Raw genomic sequence first — 20,612 nt, 5'->3', positions numbered from 1 at the left:
TCATCTATGGCTAATTTTCACTTTTGCAAATTAAGCAGCACTCTTGTTCCAATAATTCCTCAGACACCTATGTTAGATCCTCACTCTGGCTCTCTATGATAGAACTGCAGTTAAATCTTTCCACGATGTGCTGCAAAAAATTAAACATGTAATACAGGTATAATTCCATGTGTAAGGCAAAAAAATGCTGACAGCCTTATTTCAATCAAAAGAAAAAGACAAAAATTATTTTAGGCATTTTTTTAGAGTAAGATCTTATAGTCACGTCCCTTGAGCATTATAGCCAGTGAAAGCATTATGCATTGTTATTGGCCTAGGGCACATGCTTCAGTTCATTTTAGAGCCATGATTAGAGGAAGTTAGTCATTCATATTAATTTGGTTAATTTGTTTTAACATACATCTTATTTGATACTATTTGCTCAATATACATTTCAGTTACTCTAGACTACTTGTCCTCTGAAAATCTTCAAAGTTTCCTTATTGCAAGAACATTATAAATTAAGATAAAATGGAATATCTGTTATAATAACTGTCTTTACTTGCAAATGATATAATAGTTTATACAGTAAGTCCTGTGAAATGTATTTTTAAAAGGGAAACAATAAGTTTGGTAAAGCTACAAAATTTGAGTTTAATTTACAAAACAATTACTATATTCTATATACAGTAAGGAAAACATGGAAATTAAAAATAATAACATTTACATTAGTATAAAATATATAAAACAGTAAGAGAAAATTCTCACAAAAGATGTGAAACAGCCATAGACTGAAAAATACTAGTGTAGGAAAAAAATAAAAATAACATAATTATTTGGAGAGACATACCTATTTCTTGGGTGAGAGATTGATACCATCAAGGTGTCAAATATGAAATAATTAATATTATATATTTGATGACATAATATGTTATTCATTTAATTTTACACTCAGGGATGAAGTTTTCTTTTCATTATTTATAATAAAAAGTTTTGAATTCTAACACAAGTTAGTCATGTTAAAAGTGTATGACTTTCAAAATTTTAAAGAGCATAATTTGAAATTCTGGGCTTTGATAATGTTTTCATCTCTTCAAACATTATTCCAGGCCTTCATGGTCCATTCATGCTTGACTGTATTATTCCAGGTGTTTCATTTTTCAACAGAAGAATTAAGAATTTGTAGGTATTCACAGATTTTTTTTAAATCTTTAAAAGCTGAATCTTGTTTCATTTTATAATCTAAGAGAAGAATATACTTTTGAGTTGATATATAAAATTTCCTCTTTATTCCTTCTTTCCATTCTTTCTTCTATCCTTTCTTTATCAAATGCTATAACTTCTTCGCTCTCAGTGAAAAAAGCCCCCCAAAAAATCATTTATTCCCCAAAAAGATGAGCATATTTTGTGTTTGCTTGTGGTTCATGTGCTTGTGGTTTAAGCCTTTTTATAAAAAATCTTCTTATCCAGTACCAAGGAATACTAATAGCGACAACATGCTACATCTTTCAGTTAGAACTCTTTTATTTCTCTAAAATGTTACTAATAGAAATCATCATGTGAAAAACTGGGATTTTTGCATCTATAGAAGATATCATTTAGAGAGACAGAAATATTCAAATTTATGCTTAGGGATGAAAAATAGCAAACCTCAGGATTTAAGCTAAGACAATATTTCCTTCAGATACAACCTATTAGAAATAGTGGTAGTTTAAAATTGATTTTTTTAAAGTACAGAAATCATTGAGAAGTGATAAGAGAGACAAGTTTCTTCATGATTTTTAAAGCACAAAATTGAGGCTGAGTATAGAAGGACATGAACATATTCCTTGATGATCTCACTTTTTGTTATATTTATTTCTTCATTAAGCAATGTTCTTTCTGGTCTATAATTTAGAATTCATGATAGTTTTCTTCCAGGAGATGGTGCAAAGTATTACATTTTAAAAATCCCATTCTAAATTAATAAAATAATTTTTGTATGAAACAGTTTGTATTTTAGTTCAATATGTCAGTCCCTTTTGCTTCTTTAAATAGAATAAATTAAACTGTGTATATGTGGATCACACTGAAGGTCAATTTCTGCAGATCATAGAGCAGATATTTCAGCTTATTAGCTCATGATAAAAGAAAGTGAAATAGAGCTTTGTGGTATGCTTGGTTAATTCCTTTTACCCAGAATTTTAATCCTGATTTCCCTGATATTTAGTTCAATATTTACATTCTTCTGTTTTCTACTATATTAGCTTCCCTCCTCCAGAGCAACAAAATTCTAGTGCTAATTGCAAGAAAATGACTAGGCAATGATTAATACTAGCTCCTCAATACACCTACTTGATGGCATCCCACACAGTAAGCAAATGGAAAACTAAAGACGTCTATGTATTAGTAAAATTTTCTAACATTTTTGGTCATGGAGTTGATTATTTATAAGCAAAGTTTAATCTTATTCATTAGGGCAATTGCTTCCAAATGATAAAATTTACATTGATTTACATTCCCTCAAATGGTGACATTAATTACTGAAAGAGCATATTTTGTTTCTTAAAGATCTAATTTCTATGCCTCCTCCAAAATAAAGATTGTCTAGAAAACAAATTTTAGTGTAAGCTTGAAACAAGGCAAGTCAATTTAAGTGAACGTGAAAACTTTCAGGCAATTACAGTTTGGTTTGTTAGTATGAGTCCAGAGCACCTACGCCAGTGCTTCTTTTTACAGCTCACATAAAAGGAATAGAAAATTGATACTACTGAGAGTTCCACGTGATTTTTTATGGCATAAATATTTTGAGCTTTGTTTTGTTCTGCCTTTCGCTTTGCTTTGATACCACGTTGAGGTTGAGCTAAAATTTACATAATTTTCTTGATATATATGACTAATAAAATACGACTGGTAGAGAAAATAGGTTTGAAAATCCTCTTTATAAAGTGTTATGTTGTCTTTGTTGTGTTTATAATGTTACCATATTCTTACAAAGCATATTCTGCTTTCCTATCCACATTAATGATTACTCTTTCACAGCTTCCTCTTTTAGTCTTTTACACTACAAAGATACAAATGATAAATAGATATTGCTACGAAATTTATTTTCAAAATCCTGTGATATGTAGAATCACTGATTTAACTACCTTGCCTCTGAAAATCTCCCTCGGATGACAATAGTGAGAATTTTTAAGATCGACTGCAGAAAGAAAGCGAAACTATACACGAGAACAGTAAAACCTTGTCAATATCTAGAAAGCATAACTAATCTAGAAAGCACAAGAAAGTGGAATCTTAAACTGATAGTGGAGAAAGCCAAGGTGCTACTTGATTTGCACAACAAAATTTGCAAAGGCTTAGGAATTAATGGCCTCAGACTTACCTGAAAGGCAAAAGTGTAGCAGCAATAAGGAAGATAAGATGAATATGAAATCCACGAACGAATAATTCAGAGCTTCAGACCATTTGTCCCATTCTGCACCCTGAAGCCCTTTTCTTCACCCTGTCTGAGGTCTGGTTTTTCCCCACCAGAGAAAAACGGAAAATCTCTGGAGCGAAGGCTGCCAGGGACAGAGGAGTGAAAGGGTACCACGCTGCACAGAAGGCACGAAGTAGAAATATACTAGGACACAGTGTACATGTGTGCAGTCTGTGCCCTGCAAAAATGTAACCTGCAGAACAAAAAAGGGACCACTGAAGTCAGCAGATTACACATTCCTTTGCTTATAGGGCTACGTTTGCACAAAAGTGTTGACCTGTTTCTAATGCAAACATTGTGCAGTATAAGGTGATATCTGTAAAAACCACATACTAAATACTAGGCCCTTAGATTCTTATTCTCCACTTTCCACCAAACGGAATACTGAGGCCCAGATTTGTAAATCCAGGCAGAAGAGTGAGAGGTACTTTTGGAGGCAAAATTTTTATTAAAGACTTTTACTACGAAACCCTAAACAAATGAACAAAAGCGTTGCTTCCGTATAAATGTGTACATCTATAATTTGAGAGAAAATGAGGATTAATCAACAATTATTTAGACAGAAACTCACAACAGTTATACTGTTCATTTCCACACTTTCTGTAAACCTCAATCAGTGAAACACCACAGCTCTTGTTTTATGTACTGCATTAACTTCATTTCATGTAGTTTGTTGAATTTGCTGCTCCTATAAGAGTTATTCTTGCCAGGAGTCCAAAGACTAAAGAGAAAGTGCTTATGGCAAGTGTTGTGTTTGTGTGTGTGTGTGTGTGTGTGTGTGTACAATTTTACTATGTTGCCTTATTTTACAGATATCTTGTTAAGAATAGGTAAAATTCAAATTGTGTGAGGTTATGTGTAGTTGCTTATTTGCCCAAATGTATCCAATGAATTATTCAATCATGATGAAGTCTGAGATATTCATGAATGGTTAGAACCACCAATTATGTGATAATTAGAAATAAATCTAAGAGAAAACTGTTTATCCAAATAACAAATGTGAGAGAGAAAACAAAGTTAGTGGCAAATATAATTCTCATGTATATATGTTTCTTACTTTTTCCTGAATTATGTTTACATATTGAGCTTCAAGTGTTGTCCTTCTTCTCATTCCCTAAGCCTTTCCTGAACTTCACATTTTGTATATAAAGGAAGAAAACTTGTGTTTAATAGAAGCTCCTGCTCTGACTTAATAGATAAAATAACTCTATTTTATCTATAGAAATGAAACTTGTAGATGGTATTCATGGCTCAGTGGTCAAGTACCCTGCTTTCCAGTGTATATATTCAGTAATCACTATATTTTTGGTCCAAAACTTTATGCTAGCTGCAGTTTTAATCACTGCATAATTAAATTAAATATGAATTGAATCAATGGAAATGAGAAGAGTTTCCTTTTTCCTGTGCAGAACTATCTGCATGCTTAGTAATAACTCATTAAATGTAAGTTATTTTAAAACATTTGTGTAAAACTAGATGTGGGAGAGTGCTAGGGTCTGAATGTTTGTACATCCCCCAAATTGATATGTTAAAATCCTAACTCTCAAGGTGATGCTATCAGGAGGATATTAAGAGGCAGAACACTCATGAGTTTATGCCTATTTTTATAAAAGAGGCCCCAGCCGGGTATGGTGGCTCACACCTGTAATCTCAGCACTTTGGGAGGCCCAGGAGCACACCACTTGAGCTGAGGAGTTCCAGGCCCTTTAGGGCAACATGACAAAACCCCGTCTTTACAAAAAATACAGAAATTAGCTGGGCGTGGTGGCATGAGCTTATAGTCCCAGCTACACAGGAGGTTGAGGTGGGAGGATGGCTTGGGCCTGTGAGGCAGAGGTTGCCCTGAGCTGAGATCAGGCCATTGTATTCTAGCCTGGATGACAGAGCCAGACCGTGTCTCAAAAAAGTAAAACAAACAAACAAAAAAACAAAAACAAAAAAAACAAACAAAGAGGCCGCAGGGAGCTGCCTCATCGTCTTCTATCAAGTAGGGCACAGCAAGAAGGTCCCAAAGGAAACAGGTTCTCACCAGACACCCAATCTGCTAGCACCTTGATCCTGGACTTTCCAGCCTCCAGAAATATAAGAAATAAATATATGTTATTTATAAGCTACCAAGTTTATGACACTTTGTTACAGCAGCCCAAATGTTCTAAAAGAGATAATGTTAAAAGTTTTGTTGATGTGATTTTACAGGAATTGATACAAATCCAGAATTATTTTGTGAATAGTTTTCTTGTAATGACTTATTGCTCTATTTAAAAAGAGAAAGAGACATTTTGGCTGATGTGTTAATATTATTTTAAAAATAGCAACGTTGCTCAATTTAAACAAAAGGAGCAAAATATTTTAGATTATAAGAAAATATATTAAGACATTTATTATCCCAGTTTTAATGTCCCCCTTTTCACATTGGATAAGGAAGCTTTTCCTGTATTTCCAAAACAGCAGATTTGGCAATACTTGTTTGCACAAATGTTTCTATTAAGGCAAAAGGATTTAGATACTGCTTGAGGAGTATAATATGTTGGCATAAAACTTTACTACAGCCTATGATTTGGCTTCTGTTAAATATTTGCTTAATGCATGTAGAAAGATATGTTATAGAGGAATGAATAAGGCATTTTAGTCCTTGGAAAAGAAAATAGTTGGTGTCCTACTTCATGTTTGTTGTCAGCACTTTGTATCATCACAGTTGAAAAGTAGACTGTTATCATTGAGATGTTTTTTTCAGCCCAGTAATATAGGGTAATATTTTAAATAAAATTGCTACCTGAGTACTTCCTCATTTGTAAGATTTTTTCATAAAATTGTAGCTAATTATTTTTTTCCATTAGTCCCAACTCTGTGCCTCAGAAATGTGTCAAGTAGTAGACAAATCACCTTAAAATAGATAATGATCTCCTCCACAGTAAATCTCTAAATTAAGACTAACATACTTTGGGTAACTTCATGTAGCTTATTTTACCTGAAAGTTAATAAAATGCCTTTTGAAAGCAATAAACTAATATTTATTATCAGTAAATTAATTTTTATTATTACATATTGTATCTTGCATAGAAGGAAATCTTTGGGTCTTTTTGGCAAGGTGGATCACAAGGATTTGTTTGAAGGGTTTTTCAAATTTCAAATGTGAAAATTTTTGTCCGCAGTTTTCTTTACAGAAAATAAAATTTGGCGTAAGAGAACTACTAGACTAAAATCAATTACTCTAAAGCTGACCCAGGAAACAAAAGTTGCTGTTTGGACCTAGCTCATAGTAGGACTTGGATTACTAGGACAAAATGAAACCATAAGCATAAAAAGAATAGAGTCCCTATTAAAATACCAGGGAAAGAAACTTCATCACAAAGGTTAATGCCATATGTAACAAGGTATATTGCATAATGGTAAAAGTGTCAAAATATCTATAAATAGAAAACAAATCTAATTGAACACATACCTAATTAAAGAAACTTAAAATACATGAAGAAAATGTAACAGATTAAAATGGAAAAAAGAGATTATTTCGTAGTCTTAGTTATCATTTTAATATCCCTCCCTTGATAGAACAAGACCAATTATGTATAGAAACATAAACTCCATAAACAACAGTACTAACCGAGTTGGCATAATTGATATTTTTAAATATAACACTAAAAAACTGCAGCATGCAAGTTCCTCACAAGTGCGTGTATTCCATTTTCCAATATTATTCTTATGCTACTCCATCTTTGGCTAATGATTCCTGTCTTTAATTCATTAAAGCTTTTGAAAACTTGATATTATGCAGATTATGCCCTCGGGTCACAATGAAATTAAATCAGAAATCAGTAAGAATAAGATAACAGGAAAAAACAACAAAAGCAAAATAAATGGAAATTATACAAGATACTTTTAAATAGCCCATAAGTAAAAAGCACTTGGACTAGTCTGTTCTTACATTGCCATAAATAAATACCTGAGACTGCATAATTTATAGAGAAAAGAGGTTTAACTAGTTCAGGGTTCTGCAGGCTATACAGGGTCATACTGTCATCATCTTCTGGAAAGGCCTCAGGAAGCTTACAATCATGGCAGAAGGCAAAGAGGGAGCAGGCAAATCACATGGTAAAAGAAGCAAGAGAGTGAGCCGGGATGTGCTATACACATTTAAATCAGATCTCATGAGAACTCATCCACTATCATTAGGACAGTACCTGGGGGATGATGTGAAACCATTCACAAGAATCCCACCCCCATGATCCAATGACTCCTACCAGGTTCACCCTCCAACATTGGGGACTATATTTTAATATGAGATTTGAGCAGGAACACATAACCAAACTGTATTAATAAATAGTTTAGAAAATATTTTCAAGTGTATGGTAAAGAAAGTACATTTCAAAATAAATCAGATACACAATCGATAGCAGTGCTTAGATGAAATGGTTAGGTTATGTACCTAACTGAAACAAAACAAAGTCCTAAGATCAATGACCTTAGATTCCACTTTAAGAAGCTTAAATTAAAAGAACAAAATAGAAGACAATGAAAGGCATGAAGCTAAGTGTGACAATAGATCAGTTCAAACCAGTAAATATATCGATGCAATTGAAACTCCTTTCAAGACACAGAACACTATCATCGCTGGAGGAAGATTTCTCAGATCTCTTCTCTGTCAAAAACCTTCAAACAGAAGCAACAATATTTTTCTCTGGATTTTCCACTATAAATTAGTTTTCTCACATCTAGTAATTCATAAATATGGAATCATAAAATCACATTTGACATGCAATGTTTCATTAGCTCAGCATATTGAGAGTCATCCATTGAAATGTACATTAGTAGTTTATTCCCGTTTATCTTTTAATTGTATTAAATTTCTTGACAATATCACAGTTAAATATACTCTTATTGATGAGCCAAATGAACTGTTTCCATCTTTTACCTGTTATACTTTTTAATATATATATATATACATACGTATATATAAAATAGATACACACATACATATAAGGGGACATATACTTAGAAATAAAATTAAGAAATTGCTAGATTATAAGGCAGATGTATATCTACTTTATCCCAAAAAAAATTTAGATTTTTCTTCTAAGGTGGTTTTAGCATTTGATATTCCTCTTCAACAAAAGATGGGTACTTTATTTCTTCTATCTTTTCTATCATTAGCTGTTCTCTGCCTGATTATGTAAGCCATTCTAGTGGGTATGTTTCTGTGTAGTGATATATTTTTGTAGGATTAATTTGAATTTCCCTGATGACAAATGAGGTTGAATATGTGAATGTGCATATTAGTGATTTGTACCTTTATGAAATGCCTGTCTTGTCCTATACCATTTATTTTTTTTGTTTTAATTACTGAGTCGTAGGTTTAAAAAATTATATTGCTAGACCAGCCTTACCAACATGGTGAAACCTTGTCTCTACTAAAAATAAAGAACTTATGTGGGCATGGTGGCAGGCGCCTGTAGTCCCAGCTACTGGGGAGGCTGAGGTAGGAGAACTGCTTGGACCTGGGAGGTGGAGGTTGCAGTGAGCTGAGATCGTGCCACTGCGCTCCAGCCTGGACAAAAGGGCGAGACTCCATCTCAAAAACACACACACACATACATACATTCTATATGTGTATACATTCTAAAAATTGTGATCTTCCAGTAAATGGCTTCACTAATGATTTTCTTAATTATACTGTCTGATGAACAAAAGTTTTTAATTTTAAAGAGATCTATACTGTGGTTGTTAAGTTGTCTGTTTGTTTTGGTCTTGTATTGTGTTGCTCTTCATGTCTAATGTAAGAAACCTATATTTACTCCATGTCATAAAAATATTCCCCTATATTTTCTTTAAAAAAATTCACAATTTTAGTTTGTATGCATGGATCTATGATCTAATTTGAATTAATTATTTTTATAGTGTGATATAAGAGTTGAGATTAATTAACACCCAGTTGTTTCAGCTTCCTTTGTTTAAAAAGATTGTCCTATTAGTACCGGGTTGTTTGATCACTGTCAAGATACAAATAACATTTGAATTTTGCTAAGAGAGTAAGCTTCTAATGTATTAATCACACAAAAAAAATCACACCATAAATGTATTTCATAAAAATATATAACTATAATTTGTCAATATATAAATTAACAAATAATTTTAAAAATTAAAAGTGCTATGAACATTTTGCTTAAAAAAGATTCAAATAGCCGTATCAGTGTGTAACAATTTCTGAGATGTCTGTCATTTGACTAGCGTTTCTTTCATCTAGTCATTTAAAAATTACTAATTTGAATTATTTTGCTTCCCTTGGTAATGAATTTCTTAGATACTGCATTCCCATATAATTTTAGAAGCACTTTCACAATTTCAGTAAATTAGACTACTGGGATTGTGTTTAGAATTACGTCAAATCTAAAACTCAGATTAGAGACAACTGATAAATTGTCTGAATAAATTTGTCTACCTAGTGAAGGATACTTTTTTAGCATTGTAATTAAGCATCTGAACCTATATATTTTCCTCCAAAATCAGCTTTAGCATCATTCTGGCATTTTTGAAATGTTGAATATTAATTATTCCATATTTCAAAATATTTGCTAATTTCTCTTTTGACCCAGAAATTATCCACAAATATCTTAAAATTCCCAATGTTTTAAATTTGTATAGATGGCTTATTTATTTCAAATTTAATTTCATTTTGGTCAAAGGTCTCAAAAGTGGGTTATATTGATTCCTGACTTGTTTTCTATTTTGCTGTTTCCCATTAGACACACTATTTTTCATGATTGATCTCTTCTAAGAGTCATAAACAGACAGTAAAAATAAAGCAGAAGATTCTTTGAGTACAGAAAGGCAATAATAAGTCAAAGGAAGGTAACATTCTACACTCCACTGTGCTTTTGATAATGGCCATTTATTAGAACAAACATATTTTTCCTGGCCTTGTAACAATTGATTGGTGTCTAAATCCCAGAAAATATAAGAGTCTTCAAGATAATCAGACATCAAAACACATAAATGAGATTACTGCTTATTTGTAACTCCACAGTGTCACAGCCTCCTACTGTTATGCCCCTAACAAAAGACGATGACAGCTGTGTAAATGACAGACCAAACTTCATTAAAAACAGAAACAACATCAAATAAAGAAACAGAGTAACTGAAAGGAGCAGCACTGCTAGAGGCACCCTGGCAGCAAAGAAACTCTATCCCATGGAGTAGTTTCCTATGAAATTCTATTCTTGGCACTTTGCTGGAACTTCCATCTGTGAAATGATGGCTTTTAGGCAAATGCATTAAAATCAAAAGAATGTTCACCTAAAATATTTTGTAAGGGTGTCTAATTGGGTTCTCAAGAAAACAAACAAAAAAAAGATAAGAAGTACTGGATGAAAAAACAAACACACAGAATTACCAAGTTTTATTATTGATAGAAAATACTTTTCTCGTGTGTTTATTGTAACTGTAAATGGTATTACATATTTGGAGATATCAATATTGCAAAGTCCAGGATGCTGTTATGTCCTCTTAGGAAGTCTGCAACTAACAACAATGACAACCAAAAAAAAGAAAAAACACACACATATTTTTGTTCATTTTTGGGCTTAGTGTTAGACAGGTTAGTCTTGCTTTTTATAAGTTTATCACAAGATTTTTCTTTTTCTTTTTCTTCTTTTTCTTTTTTTTTTTTTTCTTTTCCTGACCACTGAATGTGATGTGCTTAATCACAGTTGCACTGGGGCCAGGTGTCCGTTATTTATTTTTATTTTTCAATTACTTCTAGATCTTTTTCAGTGAACTGAGGTAGAAAAGAAGCCATTTTAAAACATAAATAAAAGCATGAGTTTGAACTTAAAATATTTTAAAGAATATTTAAGACCATTTTTTCTTATTTTCACAAAATAAGAAATTAAATCTTTTAAAAAATGTCAATACAATTTTTTTTTATTTTTTGAGAATATTTTACTTCAATGTAATGTTAAGATATTTAATACTAAGGTCTTTTGAAATAATTGTTTTCCCAGTATAGTTATATACATACTTGACAGAATGTTGTTATTTAATTTAATGAATTTTTTTAATTTCAGCTAAAATGTTTAAAGGAGTTCAAAACCAAACTATGCATTATATACATTATTGTCTTTGCATTTGCTTTCCTTGTAAATTTTTATTCCACAAAGATTTTTATTAGATTTATGTCAGATTTTTTATTACTTTTTATTTATATTTTAATTTTTTTCATTGTAGTGTATGTGTATGTATCTTCTTACACAAAATATAACATGTCACACGCACCTCCTCATTTTGCTATTTACAATTTAACTATCCTTGATAACACGACTTGAGTCCTTGAGAACACCAATTACCACTTGTCATTTTGAGACACATACTCTTCATGGCTTTTACAGCAGTAAAGCATTCAAGAATAGTAATTCTCCAGAATGTATGTTATCAGTCTTTATTGAAAGGCATTTAGGTTTTTCATTAATTAGTTGTTATGGTAAGTGATTTTATGCAACTGTTCTTCTGTGTTTTTGCCTATATTTTATTAGTTCTTCATTTAATAGAAGATGAATTGATGTCAATAGAAAATACTTAATTTCTCTAGATCTTTCAAATTTACCACAGTAGACATTGTATCACACTGCATTCTCACCAATCATGTATGAGAGTGATGGTTTCTTTCTAGTCTATCAATGAATCTTCAAACTTTAGAATTTTTGCCAAGGCAATGGATATATTTCTGATATGTTATTTCATTTTATATTTATTTGCATTTCTATTATTATGAGAAGCAAAATTTAATTGATCATTTTCCATGTTTAAAGAAAATTTGATTTTAAAAATTTTAATTTCAATTGACAAATTATAATTGTATATATTTATGAAGTACAATGTGATGTTTTGATATATGCATATATATCAAATATATATATATATAGACACACACAAATTGTGAAATGACTGCATCAAGCTAACAGTATATCCACTACCTCACATATTTATTTTATAGTCAGAGCATTTAAATTGTATTCTTTTAGCAATTTTTGATATTTTACATTTGTTCATATTCATGGAGTACATGGAAATTATGTTGCATGCATAGAATGTGTAACAATCTAGTCAGGGTTTTTAGAGTATTTATCCCTCAAGTATTTGTTACTTCTATGTGTTGAATACATTTCAAGTTCTTTTTTCTACCTATTTTGAAAGTGCAATACATCATTTCTAACTGTAGTCAACCTACTCTTCTATTAAAGATTAGAGCTTATCTCTTCTATCTAATTCTTTACCTCCCACCCCCAAACCACCCCTATACCCTCCCAGTCTCTGGTATATACGATTAGACTCTCTACCATCACATGATCAAATTTTTTAGCTTTCACAGATGAATGAGAACATGCAATATTTGTCTTTTAGTTCCTAACTTACATCACTCAACATAATGACCTCCGGTTCCATCCATGTTGTGGCAAATGACTCAATTTCATTCTTTATGGCCAAATAGTATCCCGCTGTGTATTAACACCACATTTTCTTTATCCATTCAGCTGTTGATGGATACTTAGTTTGATCTATTATCTTTGTTATCATGAATAGTGCTGCAATTATCATGAATAGTGCTGCAATAAACACGAGAGTGCATATATTCCTTTGATTTGTTGATCTATTTTTCTTTGAATGAATAACCAGTCATGAGACTGCTTGATCATATGGTAATTGTGTTCAAGATTTTTGAAAAATCTCCATACTGTTTTCTATAGTGGCTGTACTGATTTACATTCCCACCAAAAGCATATAAAAGTTCAGTTTTCTCTTGAAAACATGTTATTTTTTTTTCTTTTTAAAAGTAGCCATTCTAACAGATAGAAGATAATATCTCATTGTGGTTTTAATTTGCATTTTTCTGATAGTTAGTGATGTTGAGCATTATTTTCTATACTTGTTTGGCCATTTGTATGTCTTCTTTTCTAACTACGATACATCACATTAACAGAAAGGAGCTAAACATAAAATCATCTCAATATACACAGGAAAAAATGATAAAATTCAACATTGCTTTTTGATAAAAACTTTAACAAACTAAGCATAGAAGGAACGTACCTTAAAATTTAAAAGTCCATATGACACATCAACAGCCAATATCATACTGAATGGAGAAAAGTTGAAAGCTTCTCCTCTAAGAGCTAGAATAAGACAAGGTGGTTCACTTTCATCACTCCTACTCAACATAGTAATAAGAGTGATAGCGAAAGTATTCTGGCAAGAGAAAAAAAAAACAAATTCAATATAAAAAACTAATAGCATTTCTATACATCAATAATTAAATAACCAAAAAAGAAATCAAGAAAGTAGTCCCATTTATAATATTTACCAGAAAAGAAAAATTACCTAGGAAAAAGTTTAAGGAGGTAAAATATCTCTACAAGGAAAATGACAAACACTGATGAAAAATAATCGAAGACACAACAAATGAAAAGACATTCCTGTTTATGATTTGGAAAAAATAATAACCTTAAAATGACCATACTGCTCAAAGCAATCCACAAATTCAGCACAGTTTGTATCATAATATCATTGTATTTTTTTTGCAGAAAATAATCCTAAAATTTGTATGGCAATGAAAAAGAGATAGAATAGGAGAAGTATCCTGAACAAAAAGAACAAAACTGGAGGAATCATATTATATAACATCCAAATATATTGTAAGTCCATAGCAACAAAACAACATGGTATTGGTGTAAAAGCAGATGCACAGACCAGTGGAACAGAATAGAGAACCAAGAAATAAATCCAAATATCTACAGCCAAATAATTTTTGACAAAATTGTTAAGAACATACATTGGGAAAAGTAAACTCACTTCAATAAATGTTACTGACAAAACTGAATAATCATATGCAGAATAGTGAATGGACCCTTATTTCTCATCATATACATAAATTAATCTAAACATAAGACACATAACTGTAAAACCACTGAAAGATGATAGATACAGGAAAAACTCTTCAGGACATTATTCTAGGCAAGAATTTTATAGTCAGAACTTCAAAAGCACAGGCAACAAACCCAAAAATAGACAAATGAGACTACGTTAACTAAAAAGCTTCTGCACAGCAGAAGAAACAATAAACAGAGTGAAGAAACAACCTGTTGAATTGGAGAAAACATTTGCAAACTACTTATCCAACAGGAGGGTAACATCCAGAACACACAAGGAACTCAAACAACTAAACAATTAAAAGAAGATCAGCAAATAAAAATCCCATTAAAAATGGACAAAGGTCGTGAATAGAAATTTCTTACAGCAATTTGGAAATACACAATATATTATTATTAATTGTGGTAATTGTGCTGCTTAATAAATCTGAAAAATTTATTTTTCCTCTATAATTGAAACTTTGTACTCTGATCAACTGTCCCATTCCACATGCCACTACACATCCCACCTACCCTCTCTGGTAACCACCATTCTACTCTTTACTTCTATAAGTTTACCAGTTTTTTTATTGTTTCTTTTTTTTTTTTTTAGATTCCACATATAAATGCCATATTGTTTTTCTGTGCCTGGTTTATTTCACTTAACATAATATCTTATAGATTTATCTGCATTGTTGCAAATTATATTTCATTTTTAAGGCTTTATAGTACTCCATTATTCATTTATACAACATTTTCTTTATCTTATTACCTATTGATGAACAGTTAGGCTGATTTCATAGCTTGGCTTTTATAAATAATGCTGAAGTGAATATGGGTGTGCAGATATATCCCTTCAAAATACTGATTTCATCTCCATTGAATATACATCCAGAATTTTGAATGCTGAATCACATGGTAATTAGATATTAATTATTTGAAGAAGCATCATATTGTTTTCTACATGGCTGTACTAATTTGTATCCCTATCATCAGTACACAAGAGTTCTTTTTTCCCCACATCGCCACCAACACTTGTATCCCATTTTTTTCAAAACAACTATTCTTACAGGTATGAAGTGATAGCTCATTGTGGATTTAGTTTGCATTTATTTATGTTGAACACTTTATTTATTTTTAATATACTTTAAGTTCTGGGGTACATATGCAGAATGTGCAGGTTTGTTATTTTGGGCTGCAAAGGTGAGGTCTTCTAAATATACAACCATATCATCTGCAAATAGAGACAATTTGACTTCCTCTTTTCCTAATTGAAAATACTTTATTTATTTTTCTTGCCTGATTGCCCTGGCCAGAACTTCCAATACTATATTGAATAGGAGTGGTGAGAGAGGGCATCCTTGTCTATGTTGAACACTTTTTTACTAAATCTGTTGGCCATTTCTTTGTCTTAACTAGTATCTATTGAGGTTACTGTTATTGAGTTGAATTCTCTATATACTTGGATATTAATTCCTACCAAATTTATGGTTTGCAAACATTTTCACTCAGTCTGTGGGTTGTCTGTTAACTTGGTTGATTATTTCCTTTGCTGTGCAGAAATGTTTTACTTTGATGCTATTCTATATTTCTATTTTTGTCTTTCTTGCCTTTGCTTCCAGGGTCACATCCAAAAAAACTACTGCCCAGATTAATGCCATGTAGGTTCTCCATTGTTTTCTTGGAGTTCATCTTTACAGTTAAGTCTTTAATCCATTTTGAGACAACTTGAATTTAATTTTCAGTTTTTATTATTTTCCATTTTTCTTTTAAATTATGAGGTTTATCCCCTTAATTAATGTAGCTATGTTCGTATTAGGTATCTAAGCTGTTTTTATGTGACATAATTTACAAAATATTTTCTAGTATTTTACTTTTTCTTTTTATTTACATTGTCTTACATAAAAATATTTTTCACTTTGCACTTCAATTAAAATTTTCAGTTGTCTACTTTTTTATTAATGTTGATTATAGTTAAAAATGCTATTCCTCTTCCCACATGTTATACTGGTATTAGTATGAGTTCATTACACACATATAGATTTCTAGGATTCTGGGATAGATTATTCTTGTTAATGAGAGATCAAAAATTACCTTTTGTGGGCAACATTTATTAAAAAGTCCAGTTTTTCTCACTAATTAGTGTATGATTTTTTGCCATATTATGATGTTTATTTGAATCTATTTCTGGGTTTTATTTTTCCTTCAATTAGTCTATTTAAATATTCATGTATTATTCTAATATCAAGCTCATTGAATTACATGTTATTTATCATTTGTTTTAATATGAGAAAGGTCTCACTCCCATTTCCCATTAATGTTCCCTGTAGAATTTCCCTAGTTACTTTTTTTTTTAGGTTTTCATATGAATCATAAAATCAACTTGTAATAAACAGTAAAGCTATGTACATTTTTAAAATATTCTGCTAAAATGTATAGAATTTAGAATGAAATTACATTTTCATAACATCTAGTCACCTTATCTTAGACTGTACTATTTCCTTCAATATGCTATCTTTATAAAATGCAAACTGTTAACTCTTCCTTTCCAATTATTTTTACCTCTAATTGCTTATCCTTGGAAACCCAATCAGCTAACCACTCAATGCAATGTAAATAATAGTGGCAAAAATGGTCATTATGTTTTTTATTTTAGTGGAAGATTTTACCCATTATATAAGATGTTGACTTTTAGTTAAGATATGTGTGCATGTGTATATATGTGCATGTGTGTGTGTTTATATATGTAAAATAAAGTCTATTATATTTTTATTGATTCTACAATCATGGAAGTACAATTATTAAAATATTTTTGTATTTAGAAATTATGATGTTTCTTTCCAGTTCTATAAATGTAATGAAATGTATTAAACAATTTTTAATAACACAATCAATTTATTTGAGAAAATAGCTTGCCACTGGGTGTATTTTATTATTTTTAATATGCTATGGGATTGTTTTATTTTCACTGATATTCATTACTGACATTGACCTATAAATTTGATCGATCACTATATTTACCATACTTTGGTAGGTTTGAATAAAAATAATTTGGAAATTTTTCTTCTTTATTTATTCCACAAAATAATTTAAGTGGCATTGCCCTTTCTCATCTTTAAAGTTTTCATAAAATTCTCTTCTGAAAAAAATGTGTTTTGGGCTTTTTACAGGAATGGTCTTTTAAATTGTCTTCTAATTTTTAAAAAACATGTTTATTCGCACTTTCTATCTTTAAGATTACAGCTTACAATATATTTTTTTTCTACAAAACATACATTTTGCCATGCTTTTCAAACAGAGAGAGATGTATTTTAAGCTGTCTCTCTATTTTAAAATGTCCTTGTTCTGACTGTTAATTTCCTTTGCCTCTTCTTATTTTGGTAGTTGTGCTTTAAATTTACTAGTTGAATATTGTTAGCTGATTTTGTCCAGTTTTTTAATGTTTAATTTTTAAAATAATCATTTTCAAAAAAGTGTTATTTTCATCAGAAATATATTAATATATTATTTAAACATTTTAAGTACTAAGAATTATTCACTCACTTCCTCAGTACTTTACATTTTCATGAATTCACAACACATGTAAATATTTCATATTTTAAAATTTTGAAATAGGTAGATTATTTTTAGAATTGCAAACTTCCTAGATTCTAAAAAACAACAGAAAGTATAAAAATTGATGGACCGGGTACAGTGGTTCATGCCTGTAATCCCAGCACTTTGGGAGGCTGAGGCAGGCAAATCATCTGAGGTCTGGAGTTCAAGACCAGCCTAAGCAACTTGGAGAAACCCTGTCTCTACTAAAAATACAGGTGTGGTGGCACATGCCTGTAATCCCAGCTACTCAAGAGGCTGAGGCAGGACAATGGTTTGAACCTGAGGTGGAGGTTGTGGTGAGATGAGATCATGCCATTGCACTGCAGCCTAGGTAGCAAGAGCAAAACTCCATCTCAAAAAAAAGGAAAAAAAAATTGACTAACCACACAAATTTTAGTGGGTTGTCAATATATTTCCAAGCACTTATTAGAGTTCTATAAAAAAGAAATAATGGAAAATGAGTAATTTTGTCAGGAAGCACATTATGAAAGAGCATACATTTATATACCTTATATGATATTTCCTCATTCATCAATCATTCATTCATACAGTCACCCATTCAAAATGTTTATTGGTTAAAGTATCCCAGTATCCATCATTATTTCATATTATTTTTACATTTTTTTAAAAGCTTGTCATGATACCAAATTTATAAACAAATTAGTTTTACAACACTGTCTGAGCCATTGTTCAGTATTCAGCCAAACTCGTTTTTACACAAAAAATGATTTATGATTAGATTTTCATCGAGAAGTTATATTTTTAAAGCAAATTTTGCCAAGCACACAATGTTGTACATTTTTATCTAATATGGCATTGAAAAAGTATGCATCCTCTTATTCATATTTCCTTCACTTCTGAGTACACTGTTATAAGAAGATTACTGGAGTTTTTATGGAGCATCTCTTTGAAACATTCTCAACATATTTTCACAGATGTGAAACATTTTTTTTTAGAATAAACTTTTTTCTTCCTCCTTCTATTTCATCACCTCTATCAATAAAGTAAAATTGTTTCTTTGCTTTGGATGGGCTTACTTAAAAGGTCCTGTTTTATCAATAATTAAAAATTTTTATATACTTTTCATAAAAACTATAGCCACATTAATTTTAAAAGGTTAAAATTTGTGCTTGTTTTGATCCATGAAATTGCTTGTGAAAATAGCCATTTAATTAAAACAAAATCTACAGTTATAACAAGCATAATTTGCATATAATTTTAAATTTTTTTCTTGCTCTTTTTATATTTAAATTGTCAAAGCTATTGTATAGAAAAAGTTTTATTCTCTTGCATGTTTCAATTATTATTGTTCATTCATGTAAATGTGCTATTCTTCTATTTATGGACATGGTTTCATTAATACAACTTTGTTATATAAAAAGAAACAAAACAATATATGTTGTCTTTTGTTTATATTTGTTTCTGGTTTTTTTTCCCGAAGGGGTTTTTTGCTTGTTTGATTTTACTAAAGTCCAGAAGAAGATGATAGTTTAAGAGAATTAAGAAAATTGTCATTATTTTCCGTTCCACTTCCAAATGGCATAAACAAATTTCTTTGTTCCTCTCCTTTGAGTGAAAATAAATAGTCTAGAAATGATTAAAAATGCTATTACAATAACCATTAAAAAAATCAAAGAATAAGTGGAGTGAATAGGGACCTTAGTTCTTTAGAAACTGTGCTGTCTTCCGTAAATTTTCTATTTCCTATATATCCTAGAATCCCAGACCGGACACCAGAGATATATGCATTCCACACTGCCAACAGTCATTGACAAAAATAAACAAAATAAACAAAACAATTCCTTATGAATTAAAGTGGCATTATTCTGTATCACAGTGTGCTTTCCACCAGCATGCATGTCAGGGTATAGAAATGTAAGATTCAGGTTTGAGGCATACAGCAAAGTAAAAGAAAAGAAAAGGAGTTTAGGGTGTATGAAGAAGGTGATTATGATAACTGACTGTGGAATTTAAACTAGTTAAGGAGAAAGTAAAGTGAGACATGAGGAGTAATAAATAGATAATAGGGTCATCAGACAAGGTACCAACAGTAGAAAGATTATTAGATTTGTAGCACAAGAGGGAATTAGCAAATGAAAAAAAAAGAAAGAAAGAAAGAAAGAAAGAAAACAGGAATCAATGGTGAGCAAGCTGGATATATGAATTTAAGATTAGAAAAGTCCTGTAAGGTCTAGGTTGAGGTAAGGTCAAAAACAAATTCAGTGGAGAAAAAGAGAACAATTTGTTGAAAGGGTAATTCATGAATATTGACATTACTAAAGATTCCAACAAAAGCAATGTGAAAATGACAATATGCCAGAAGCTAAAATCACCAGGGATGAAATAATGACGACCAGTGGGGATAAGGACAGGAGTAGGTGGCTGCAGCTGAGAGTGGTGGTGAGTGCTGTAGTCTAAAGACTTGTCATTCTAAAGGAAAAGGGAGAATAGCCGGAAAGAGACCATATAATGAGAAAGAATGCAATGTAGCTCACCTCCAGGCACTGAAGTATAAAGCATCTGGGAAAGAAAAGGAAAACAACCACCACTTAAGAAGTCTGCAGGGGGGGCACTGCTATGTTATCAGGGAATAACAAAGTTCTGACTTTCTGGAATTGGTTCTCCAATCTGACTGTATGTAAGGACACTCATGCCTTTATTTTTGGTGTAATAGGGTGCAGTGATTG

The sequence above is a fragment of the Cebus imitator genome, unplaced genomic scaffold (genome assembly GCF_001604975.1).
Source record: "Cebus imitator isolate Cc_AM_T3 unplaced genomic scaffold, Cebus_imitator-1.0 Scaffold374, whole genome shotgun sequence".
In the NCBI taxonomy this organism is placed as follows: domain Eukaryota; kingdom Metazoa; phylum Chordata; class Mammalia; order Primates; family Cebidae; genus Cebus; species Cebus imitator.
This window is presented reverse-complemented; position numbering follows the sequence as displayed.